A 14,000-nucleotide genomic window follows, 5' to 3' on the forward strand; every position below is an offset into this window, starting at 1 on the left:
TATTCTTAAATCAGACTTACTCAAAGACCCTGAGAAATAACTGATTCCTGTATGGATTTCTAACCAGCAGATAAACCGTAAGCTTATTAAACTATCTCTAGTCTCAATGGAAAAACTCTTAAGTGGTCCCTTTACTCAGGAATGAACCCCGGTTGCAATTAATTGAATTTTCAAGAACCGTTTTTGTAAGACAGTTCAATTTAATCATTTCCAACATCACTCTTACTATCTTTTCTGAATACCAGTATACGGCTGACTGATTGGGCATCTCTAGTCATGCCAGCAGCCATCAACATGAGACTCAGGGTTAAGGAAGTTTAACATAATTTATGCTGGCACCAGGGGTTTGCTTACACATGTTTTACATAATACAGTTTATTAGCATTGAAAGAATTTAGAAAGGACTAAGATTCTTTAGTAGTTACAGTTTCAGAGCTACCTAAATAATTTCCCATTGGAATAAAGTATTTAGCATTATAACATTGCTTTTAATAACATCTGATTTATTTTCTTTACTGGATTTCATATGATTGCTAAGTTTAAGTCATTAGGACTTTATCTGTTATGTGTTCAATTACTAACTTTGGAAACTTATTTTGCAACCTCTTTAATCTTTTATGTATTCTACAGAAGGATGTTAAAAAACCAACCACCATAAAACTGACTTTTTGTACAGCATTAACAATACCAATCACAAACATAAAATCAAATTTTAAATTCGTATTGCATTAATTATATCTCAGACTCTCAGATCTTCCAGGAATTATTTTGCTGTTACACTTCAAAGGTTTGTAAGCAATTATATGAGGCTTGACCATTTCTCAAGAACTTAAAACAGAAAAAGCATTTAACATCACGGAAAGTATTGTTTCAGAAGCCTGGGTTTATGCATTTCCTTCAACACTAAATAACTACTGCAGGCTTTATCCATAAGTATTTAGAGAAAAGTTGAAATCTCCTGAGCCAAGGGGTTCTATACTCATGCATAGGGAGCCTCAGTAACTCAGGGAACATACAAGAATTGTCTTTTTGCATATTAAACAATTGAGTTTCTCATGCTATTTTTTTCAACCCCAAATTTGGTTGAGGCAAAAAGTATTTATCTATGTGTCAAAGACTTCTGAATACCCAGGAGCACAACACGTACACTCTGTTCTCCAGGAGTCTAAATCTACAGAGAACATGCAAAGCATCTCATGGACAGACCACCATACACTAAAGAGTGGTTTTCTGTCTCTTAAAATTATTTTTTTTTCTTATGCCTGTTTTCATCCTGTATTTTCATCATCTTTCTTTCAGAAAAGACAGAAGATACTCAAAATGGCAGCTTACTATTTGCTATTTTGTCATATTTAGTTGTGGTAATTGGCTTCAGTCATGGGAAGAGCTTTATATTACATTGGAGTTATCCTTGCATAGTCTTCAAATGAACTACTTTTCAAAAACAGTATAGGTTTGAAGAAAATTGTCAGATTAATGTGTACCACCAATTGACTTAGCCAGCTATCATCCATCAGTGTAGGTAAAATATTTAAAAAGTATATTTCTAGAATACTGAAAGATTGATTCATCATAAAAGGAAATCAGAGAAGATTACTCTCCAGAAGGCAAATCATGGATGGAAAGCTTCAGCTCACCTCCTCCCCAATGTATTCTTGTCATTTTGCCATAGTAAAATAAATAAATATGATCTCAGGAAAAAAGAAGAAAATTAATGGCATACATTTGTCATTTTGAAAAAAATCAAATCAGAGAAAAAAAAAGTATTCAAAACCTTAGACCTTCACAAGATGCTACATACACTTGAAGTGAACGTAAGAGAGTAGGCAGTAAAATAATGTTTCTACTTACTTTAGTGACATCATTATACTTCCTCCCCCTCAAATAATAGGTCACTTTGAAGAATTAATTAGATCTGCATAGAACTTTTTACAGCAGGTGTATAAAACTTTGCTTCGTGGACTTAATGATCAAATTCTAAACTTAAAGGGATTCAAAAGGCTTTTGAAATGCTTTACTATCCCCACTGGGTTTGTTTTCCTTTGTTTTTTTAATTAGCAATACCCACCCCATAGTAGCTGCAATGCTGATTTAAGCACAGTGGCCTTCAATACTTACATATCCAGGTAACATACCCATGCCCGATCCTGTAGCCTGCATAACCCCAGGGACTTTAATGGAAGTTCAACAAGAGACATCTCAGTAAGAACAGTGGACTGCTACATTTCAGTGCTGGGTGAAATACTTCTGGCTTTTAACACAGCAGCTATTTGAAAGTGAGAGTAATGTTTCTTCTCTCACAATGCTTGAGAGGACAAGCTATGAAGTCTATAGCTGGAAAACTGTCAAGGGACTCCCAGTTGTCAGATTTCAACTAGAATACTAATTTTATTGCAACTGGCTGCCAGCAGCTGTGATTCTTAAACAAAAGAAGGTTTTCTACAATGTTTCTCCACAGACAGCAAGGAAACAAAAAAAATACACTTTTTCTTCAACTAGTGTTACTGAAACCTGAAACAATAAAATAAATCCTTTTAAAAAGAAAGATTCTGAAGCTTTAGTGCAACTAGTTAAGAGCACTGCTGTAGTTCATAGCTATCAATTACTTAGCTATTTTGTAAGGATAGTTAAGTTTGAAGGATGATGAACAGAATTTTTCAAAGCTCAGCTTCTTGCTTTTCTCTTTTAATAGTGGACTGGGTATTGGGAAAGCAGAGGCTTCACTTCCTCTTCTCTGTCACTAAAATAGAGCTGCTTCTGATTCCAAATCATTTGAAACAGCAGGAAAACCACCCAGTTTGAAATATATCATTATAATTAAGTCAGCACCACATCACTGTCTTTCCTGGGCAGCTCTGTGGCTGTGTGCTTTGTTTATCAGTCGGAGAGGTGCCTGAATCTTAGAAGTGTCACCACTCTGAAATTTTCATGAAATGGTAGAATATTACTTGATGTGCTTATTCATTTCACAAAGTAGGCAAGAGTGCTAAATATAGGAAAGTCTTTAAGCCTGTAAACAGTGGAACCAGAGTAAGTATATTAGTGGCAGGGCTTGCTTTCTCTTCTGTTCAAGGATGGGGAAGAGGGGACAAAACAGCAAGTGTGGCTACGTTTAACAAAATTACCATGCCACGTGGTGCTTTCTGACAGAAGTGGATTTTGTTTGTTTCTCCCAAGTTATTTTTCTTCCTTACAGCTCTGCATTTAACACTTTTAGATTTATTACTGATTATGCTTCCAGGACACCAGTTTCTTGGAGATTACATGACCAGCAGTATTGCAGTTCATCTTAAAACACATTTATCAAAATTGTGACATGACGCCTAGCAGTGTCAGGGGACTAGACTCACTTACGCCAGCAACACTTTTGGTCCAACTAGATCCCAGGGTGAGATAATCAAAAAAACCCACCTTGAAACTCTTAGAGTTGGGAGGAAAAAAAGGCAGTGAAAGTGATGCCTGCAGCACTTTATGATAAAAACACTTTGGCTGCAGCTTCTCAAGATATTAAAATACATTGGCACAACTTCTGGTATTCTTCTAAGGCCAAATTAGAATCACACTTCTCAAAAACCCTGCCACTAAAAAGTGCTTTCAGATTAGTAAATCTATAAACAAGAGCTGAACATAAAACCATGTCCACCATAGCTATTTAGGTTTACACTATATATATATATATATAAATATACTTGCAGGTTGACATAAAAAAATATAATTTAGCCATAAAGAGAAAGACAAACCATGCTTCCTAGATGGAAGAGTGTTTTCCTCACAGGAAGAAGTAATAAACAAATTGATTTAAATATTTAGATGATCACTAGCACATGGTGATTACTATCTAAGTAGATGAGGGTTACACCTGGACATTCCCAAAAGGTGTAAGCATTCTTTAGTAGTAGTAGGAATGGGAGATAATACTTTGGGAACAAAAAATACTCCTCACATTCAATATCCTGTCTGAAAACTACTGTCACTAGATTTTCATTTTGAATGGAAACACAGGTAATATGGAAAAAGCATCCTGTGACCAGCATTCACGAGCTGCCTGGCACAGAGTAAGACAGCACAGGGGCTGTGTGACATTTTGAGGCATCTCAGTAGCTTTAACACTTCAGAGCCTTGTTGTCTCCGAACAAAAACCTATCCCAGCCTAAACTAAACAAACACCGGTGTATTTACCAAGCAGCCAAGCTGTATTGTTCAGCTTATTTCTATAGTCTGTTAGTAAGGCTGGCACCTTCCCCTCACAGCTTGATCTGAACAGTCTGCATAATTCAACATCTTGGTAAGTCTTCAGGTGGGTTTCTAAGTTACCAAGCCACCTCTTCTTCCACCGAACTTTACCAAGTAGATTGAAAACACAGTATTACTGCATGAAGGTTAAATTCACTGTAACTAAACAAACAAAAAGGCCACTGAGATATCTGTTTGTTTACAGAAAGGATGTGCTAGGTTTTACCCTATAACACAGCATGCCAAACTTTGCAGTACAGAGATATATTTAGATACATAGTAGCTTATAAAATCCATACTAACCATATCCTAGCGGGAAAACAGTATTTAAGAAAAAAAAAAAAGTGAAATAATTGCCAGCAGCTTCTTCTAAATTTTCAGTTTGGGTTCACCCTGTGACAACAATCACCTATCTAAACAAACAAACAAAAGAAACTTTCAGTGAGGAAAAATAGACTAATTCTCAAATAAGACATTGGGTTTACTTTACAATAAGGGAAGGGAAAGTATTAAGACTAATGTCTTAAAGAGTTCCTTATATAATATTTGTCAACTCTCATGGAAGTATGAGATATGAAAGCCTTTACTCTGAGCTCCATCATCTCAAACTGGTGCTCTGCCATTATATTATTCTCATTATTTTTTTTTTTTCTTATTCATATACTGTCTTGTACAAAGATAAATTTATAATCCAGATCACACAGTATTAAGCATGGGATATTCAACTTCAATATATATTCACTTTCATGAATAGAGACACATGTGATTACAGAATATGTCTAGGTTTTCATCTTCTTCTCCATAGTTAAATTTACTTTTTTGGATTAAACATCTACTGATGACTGAATAATGACAAACTATCATCAACCACTTAAACTTCCTGTCTGTCATGAACAACTTGTGCACAATGTTGTATGGAATTAATTGTTTATAATCCCAGGAAAATTAGAAACAGCTCTGGAAAACTAGACACATCTAATGATAGTTGGTCCTGCACAACTCTTGTATTGAACCCATGTAGAAACTAGAAAAGAAGGGGAAAGAAAGAGGACAGTACAATATTTGAAATAATCTTTTCTGCTTAATACTGTCTAAGTATCATTTACAGAAGGAATGAATATGACAGCAAAATTCCTACAGAATCATTTAGTCCCCTCAGGAGACAACATAAATGTATTGCTTCAGTGCTATTTGAACAGCCTGTAGACTTTGAACTAATTATTTTGTTTTCCTTCACTAGCAGTCTAAGGTATACCCTTGCTCTTGCTTGCAAACTTGTTTTAGCTCCATTCTGCAAGCTTGCCCAGTGCACATACACACACAGACACACAGACACACAGACACACACACACTCTTCTATTGAGTTAACAAGTTTATTTTCTGGGAAAATAAATTAGTGAAAATCTGAGCAGTAATCCGTTGATTAACGTAGAGGGCATTTAATTAGAGGGCACTATCTGCAACTAGGCATCAAGCAAAATAAGGGGGTTAGAATGTACCATTATTCCAGATTTCAGTAGATTTTTTAGTGCTACAAGTAATGCTCAACAGATTTGCTACATATAAGCAACATGTGCCTTTAAAGTCCAGGGAAAATGAAAGCTCTGTGGCCATTATAAGTAGTATCTGTATGAATATGAAATTGTGCCCAATTTTATCAATTTAACAATTTAGTAAAATGTGGTAAAGTTATTGAAGGTAGTGTTATAATATGAAGATGCAAATAATTATTTAAAGCTCCTAGAGATTTACAGAATCTGAAGATAAAAATCTAAAAGTGGGGGTTATTGGTTGAGTAACTGTTTCTTCTCAATCTAAATTTCTAGTAAGAAGGCAAATCCGCAGAGAATGCAGAACACTTGATACTAGCATTTCTAAAATTTAAAGGCAATATTTGTTTAAACGCAAAGGACCCAACCAAGCTCCTTTTTCCTGACAGAAAACAATTTCTATGCAGTGCATTAAAATCTATGTTTCTATGCAACATTATTCTAAGTGGGTGAGGTAAAGGATATCAAAGTGATATGCAAGGACGAGGTAGCTGAGACACCAAACAGGTATATCACAGTACTGGAATATAAAAAGCACATATAGAATTCAAGTAATTTGAATCATTCTTCTGGTAAGCACACTACAATGTCTCTTGCAAAATTGTACTAGGTTCAGGCTCTCAGTCTCAACACAAGTTTTCTGAGGATCATAGTGAAGGTTCTGCTACAGGCATGAACTGGGTGAGAACTGAAACTGAAAAGCTGACTCAACACTTCAAGCATTATCAGTGCCCTTTTGTCTCTTGTTTAGACACTTCAAACATCTACCACTAGTGAGGATGATAACCAGATTGGGGATCTTCTTTCTTTCGTTAAGAATCTGTTCATTGCAATGATTCCTGGGACTTTAAGGTAGAGCACAACTGAAATTCATGTGGTTATCAGTCTTTGCACTGACACATTAGCAGTTTAAAAATGAAGTAAAAATTTATTTAAAGAAGTGCTAAGTGGTTAGAAAATGGCTTCTTAGCCCTTTGAAACATTCTTTATTGTAGGAAATACTGACTCCTTACTTCTTTATGACAAGGTTGTATTTGAAAATTTGAATCATTGTCACTTACTGTAATTTTTTTCTTTAAATGTAATACGAAAGCATACCTAAAAGTGAAGTGTATTTGATCCCATTGGAGTGATAGTGTCACCCTTAGCTGACTTAGAACACTTACGAATAATTTAATAAAGTGTTCCTGAGCTTGGAGTTAGGTGCATAGGTTCGTATCCACAAAAGTATTTAGCAACCTAAGATATTACTGTTCAGAAATGGTATTCTTAGTGAGTAAGGATGGATTTTTAAAATGTTTTTTTGGTTTCTTTTTTTTTGCTTTGCTTTTTTTCCCAGCACAGAATAATAACACATAGTACATAAATATTAACAGCCAGCTTTTGTCAGATAGTTTCTGAAAACACTATCTCTAAAACATTTTTACTAATTTGGTTATACTTGAATCTAAGCATATTAGTCATTACTCACCTTTAACACATTTTAAATCCTTCAGAACAATCACACAGTAATGTTTTGGGAAACTTGGTAAAAAATCAATGCTTTAGCACTTCAGTGGAGCTTTGGTAGTTTGGGATAAAATTTCCACATATAGTTTATGATTTTTTCAACTCCATGCTTAAGGCATCTGTCTTAATTCACATCAGTCATACCTGGAAAGGGTTAAAAGGAAAAATGGTTTGCTGTGTCCTAGGGAAAATTTCTCACTGTAGACCTGATGATCTTATCTTTCATATCCCTTGTGAGTCTTTCAGAATACACAACCTCTTGTTATTCCCCTTCCCCCTCAAAATAGTTAAATACATAAAAACTGGCATAAGACATGTTAGACAGAAAATGATGGCTATTTCCTGAGATAATACTTGTCACGTTAACATTTTTCCTTATTTAAATCAGCATTTCTTATACACAATTCTAAGTCTTGATCTAATTAATTAAATTATTGAAGAGAATAATTATTGATTTTTCTCAGTTCGTTGTAAAGCTGAATGCTGAGGGAAAAGCTATTTAAGATACAGAAAAATGTTTAACAGCTGCAGGAATTGTTACTGTATTCTTGGACAAGTAACAAGTACTGTCCAATAGTCACTTGAAAAAAGTGTGGCTCATCGCATACAATAGTTTAAAATACTGGAGGGTTTTGCTCTTTGATTGGAAATCAGGTTACACTTCCAAGAATATTTTAAAATGTTGGTTTGGAAGTTTTATGTCAGGGCCCTGAGGGCACTGTTACCCTTTCTGTCCCTGGCTAGCCTCCCCTGGGCTCCTTCACCTCCTGACCACTGCCCAGTACCTTATTTGAGCCCCACCTGAGACCTTCAGTCCCTGCCCCAGAGAAATCAAAGCAGTGCTGGTCCCCAGATCTGTTCCTGGCCTGTCGTTTGGATTTCCTGCCTCAGTCTTTGTCCTGGCTTGATCCCCCAGCATTGCCCGATGCCTTGGCCTGCCTACAGGTCCCATTGCTGTCCCTCCAGCTGCACTCCCCTGAGCCACTGGTGAGGGCATTGCTGGTCCATGTCAAATGGCTCACTGACCCTTGAGGAGCAGCCCCACTTTTGCCACTACTTAACAACTTAGAAATTCATGGAGTGATTGTTATTCTAATCATAGCCTAATAATCACCTAATGAACTTCGGATGTCTATAGAAATTTTGCTACTTTCAGAGTAATGTACACGGTATAGGATTTCCAATGCATCGGCTGGTGGGAATTGTTGATTTACATTATCACGCTTACAATTTATTGATTTATTTTATTTATTTAATGATTTATTTCCTTTTGAATTTTTAGTTCACTTACTCATTTGCCAAAGTCCTCATTTGCCAACTAATAAAATATATTTTTTAAGTTCAAAAGTACTTCAAAGAAGAAACATGAGACATTTATAGTTATTTTAACCGTAAAGGGTTGTGTAGATCAAATATTTTTTTCAATAATTAGCACTGACCACTTAACCAATTGCAGTCTACACAGCTTCTGTAATACAATCAGAAAATTTGGCCCAACACAAAGTGGCACTTTCTGGTGGCAAGAGCAGTGTCAAGAAATCTCATTCCCCAAAAGGAAAAAGAGAAAAAACACTTTTGTTAATTGGAATTAAAAAGTTTCTTTCCTGAATGATAGATATCTAAAAATTATTAATATTTATAATCAGAGTGGCCAACCACAGAATGCCAGAAAAGTCCGGCACATATTTGTTGTGTCTTATATATATATATTTATATACTTCAGGATATGGATATATATATATATATATATATATATATAGATATATATATAGATATATATATTTCAGGATCTGTATCATTATAAGTCTACATACGTATTGTAATGGGTCTGGCTGGAATGGGGTTAATTCTTTTCATAGCAGTCTGCATGGTGCTGTGTTTTGGATTTGTAACCAAAAGGCTGCTGATAATACACCAGTGTTTTGGTTATTGCTGATCAGTTTGCAAAACACCAAAGCTTTCTCTTTTTCCCACTCTGACACTCCCCAGCCCCCACCCCCAGTGAATAAGCTGGAGATGCACAAAAATTTGGGAGAGAACAGCTGACCAGAACTGAGCAAATGGATGTCCAATATGATGTAATGTTGAGCTCAGTAACACAAACTCAGGGAAAAGAGGAGGAAGCAAAAACATTTGTAGCTGTCTCCTGATGGGAAGTAATGAATAAATTCCTTATTTTGCTTTACACATATGTATGTTTTCATAAGCGTTGCAGTCCTTATTTACAATTTGTTCTCTGAGTCATTAGAGTGAGGTCAGTTCACCTTTCAAACATTTTTTCTGGAGCTCTGTATTACAGAAAGCTTTAACATTTTTGGACGGATTTTCTGTTTGTTTGTTTTGTTTTACTTGACATTAAGCTTTCTCATGTAAACATTTATCTGAGAATCTTTAAGGATGTCACAGGAATCAGAACTGCAGTTCCAGTGTTACAGTACTTCAGCAGATGACATAACTAGAGAAGTAAAATGAAGTTATTCAGACTTGATTATAAATTACCTGACAGTGTCACCTCTGAAAGATGTCTTCAAATTACTGGATCCCTCTTTAATGGTTGAATCATATTCCTCCTGTAATTAATGGCAGCTTCAATTAACAGTACCTGACTACCTGAAGAATTTCAATTTCGTCAGCTAACAGTTTTGTATGAAGTTACCCAAGGGTTTCAACATGCAAAAGGTGTTTGGGAAAACAGTTGAGTTTTCTACAAAATGTCTGTAGTGCTTTTAGCCACATCCTCACAGTTCTTCTCCACTTCTAAATACTGCTTTTCCTGAGGAAATAGTGAGAGAACAATATATGCAGGTGATCCCGGTAGTGCTGTATGGGCACACAAATAAAATTTTCCTCTGGCCATCCCAATTAAATAAGGATGAAACAAAATCTGCTTTTGAGACTCCCAGGGAAGTCAAAATAGTGCTTGGCAGAAACCTGAGGTAAGTTTATATATGTGAGAACAAAACCCAAATCTTCTGCCAAGAAAACACGTATTTGTCATTTGAGTACTATATTTTACTTTGAATATATCACATAGTAGTCAATATTTTAGAGTTAACTGTGTGACAAAAAATTTGGTTAGGATGCATATGATATGTCACATACCTCTACATTGAATTCCAATGTTATCACTGACATTGAAAAAACAGATATTGTATCTCTAAAAAAAATTGTTATTATAAAATAAAATGTATTTTGGTTTGTTCAATAAATTAAGTTAAGCTGATAATATTAATTTGCATTCATTTTTCTGGAGTGGGATTTTGTTGTCATGTTCTCTTTATGTATTGTCAGATTAATATCTCATCCTTTGGTTAAAAACATGTATATTCTGTGCAATTAATTGATACAACATCATTAACTTTGTGCTTTATTAGATTAAATTTTATTTGAAATTGCATTAATTCATTTCTACCGTAACTCTTGAATGAGCTTCAATGAATATATCATAGTTTTGAGAAGTCCTTCCTTTAAAACCATCCCTCAGTTTCTGTCCTCTGAGATGGTGTGCTATAAATACTGAGTAATACTGAGAAGTGTGCTGTATATCCTGCACTGACACAGATATTTTCTGTATAATTTTCTCTTATTCTCTAGAATAATTTATTTTCTGTTTGAATCAGTACTCAATGTGCTTTGGCAGAATGGGATCTTCTCAGAATTGCATGGGTAATAAAAACTCAAGGTCTTGAATACTTGCATTTAGCTTTAGTCTCAGTGAATTTCACTGCACAGGGTGATGGAGTATGTCTGGAGTTAATGATGTGCAATCCCAGTACCTTAGAAGGGATGAAAATTGAAATATTTAGCTAGCTCTTGTCTATTTCTCCCCTCCTGACACACAAATGTTTAAGTCTTGACTACCATAAAACAACATTTATATTGTACAGAAGAAAAAGTATTTTTACATTCATACTGGGGAGAAGAATACACCTGTCCTGTCTTACATTGTTGCCTTCAAAAAAGCAAACAGAATAAATGGCAAGAGGTTATACACCAGGCAGCAGAGAAGGAAAAAAATAGAATAAAAGCAGTTGCAAAAGTGCTATAAACATTCAGCAAAAAATAGATTGGCAGTACCTTCAACAGATATTCCTGGGACAGCTCTTTCTTGCAATCTGAGAAGCAACTTTGATAGAATATCTTGTCCATCACTGCTCTCTGAGCTCGGAATTACCCTCTGCACAGGAATCACAGAGCCTGCAGAATTGCCGGAACTTTGTCAGGTCAAGCTACAGCGCTCACAAGCAGATTGATGCTTTATCCTGGAACAGGGTTGAGACCCGTCATTGTGACATGTAACTGCTAGGTCTCTGGAAAACCCATGAATATAGATCAGAAGGAATGACTAGGTGGAATCAGGATTCTAAAGATAGCACAGCAAGCTGACTTGCACTCTCCTCTATACCTGCTCTTCTGTGAGTCTCTGTTGTCAGCCACATGCAAATATTTGGTGGGAAGATTCTCTCCTTTCCTCCCATCTAGACACACATAATTATATTTTTCAATTGCTTTTATCATCTTTGTGAGCCACTGTCTTGAGTGCAAATCCATTTACTAAGGTAAATAAATAAAAGGCAGCAAAATTTCTTTCCAATATATCATCAGGAAAAAGTTCTATTTCTGTAAGTACTATCTTAGGTAATATAAACTGGCCTACCAATATTTTTTCTGCATAGAATGTAATGCTTCAATAAAGAAGAAACATTCAGCTCTACTGGGATATTCTAATATTCCAAAGGATTTTTAGGTAGGGTTCGTAGGTCCCTTGGCTCACAGATGCAGGCAGCTAGACCTGTAGTCCCAACAGCTGTAGAATTGTTAATTCACATGCACCGACTTCACTGAAGACTGCAGAACACATTAACACAAGCAGCAAACTCCAGGTCTGAGAGTTACAGACTCCAGAACTGCCATTACAAATCACAAAAATAAGCAAAAAATAACAATAGAGAAAACAAACTCATAGCTTATATACTGGTGGGGGAGCCCTTGTCTACTACAGTGTATCAGCTGGAATTCCAAAGCTCAGAATTGTTGCAGTAAAATTATGGTGCAAATAAACTACCAGGAAACAGTAATGAATTTTTCTGCAACCCCTTTGAGATTACAGTAAATTTTCCTCCTAGACACCTTTCTTCCAGGCTTAATATTACACCTTTGTGATGACACCTGTCCTGTTACAAAATACCTTCGCTAATAGGCAAACTACATCTTGAAATAGCTTAAGCTCTTTCCTTTTATTATTTTGTTCAGATGATCTTTTTAGCACTTCACTCATTCATAGGTTAAAAAAATTTGTTCTTATTTTATGTCAAAATCTATATTGCCAATAAAGGCACTGCTATACCCTGCTAAGTGCAATTTAGAAACAGATTGTAATTTAAGTATATTAGTGAGAAATTCAGTGAGAATTTCTATTGCTACCCATAGACCACTGGTACAGCATTATTGGAAGCTTGCAAAATTCTGTATCATCATGCTCAATAAAATTCCTATGTAATATCAAATAACTTCAAATAAGTAAATTTGGTATTAAACATTATATTCTTCACATGTGGCATATCAAAAAGGATGCAGACAGTGTACATTGTTGACTGTATATTGAGACACTTGACTGAACAGCTATTTCTAATCATTTCCACTAGGTCCTTAAATCCTATCACATTTGGTAACATGATTCCTGCCCTCGCTTCTTGTTGCTCCCAAACACACTTAGAGACTCAATATCTTTCTTAGTCATTTCTGTGCTGAACTAGATAAGATTTTAATTTTTTCCTTAAAAAAGATGCTCCTTCCCTGATCATCCTAGCAGCCAAGTACTACCCTTGTTGCAAGTTAACCTGCTTTGGACATCAATAACCAGAACCACACAGAACATACTAACTGAGATGTTCTTTGTGTCTTGTGTACTTGTCTATTACCTTTCTCGACTGCCAATACTTTGTCTGACAGATCTTAACACCACTTTTATCTTATTTTTTCCTACAGTGTTGCTTATAATGATCCTATGACTAAAAAAATATACTCAGATCTCTCTCGTTTTCTATCAGCTTCAACTAATGATGTATTTCTGTAAAGCAGAATTCCTCATTATTATTCCATTAGTCCATGACTTTGTAATTTTGTACAAAGAATTTTATTTCCTTTTATACTAGGAAGAGGGTCTAATTATTCTTGTAGTATTATGTCATTCTTCACAGCATCAGCAATGCCCGCAAATTATAAGCATACACCTTTTTCAGGATATTGATGAACTCAAATTCACATATTTAAGAAAATTTCATTTTGTATGCCCTCATTAAAAAGATCAAACAGAAAATAATGCACCCATTGAAAACTGGCATCTTCCAGGATGCACTTTAGTGCAGAGTTTTGCAACAGAGTGGTTTCAGGTCCAAATCTAGTCCCTATTCAGGCCATTGTAACCAATGATAGCTTAAATCAGGAGTCCTCAAACTTTTTAAACAGGGGGCCGGCACGCGGATGAAGTGGCAGGCAGCCATCTGCATCTGCTTGGTTTCCCCCCCCCCCCCCTCAACCCCCAGCCGGGGAGGGGGGTGGGGGTGGGGGGGTTCTGTAAATACTGGGCGCCGGATTGAGGACCCTGGAGGGCCGTACCCAGCCCGCGGGCCATAGTTTGAGAACCCCTGGCTTAAATCTTAGATGGGCATTTATTAGCCATTATAGACACCTTGTCTTTTATTATTG

This window comes from Falco naumanni, chromosome 3 (assembly GCF_017639655.2).
Source record: "Falco naumanni isolate bFalNau1 chromosome 3, bFalNau1.pat, whole genome shotgun sequence".
Lineage (NCBI taxonomy): Eukaryota > Metazoa > Chordata > Aves > Falconiformes > Falconidae > Falco > Falco naumanni.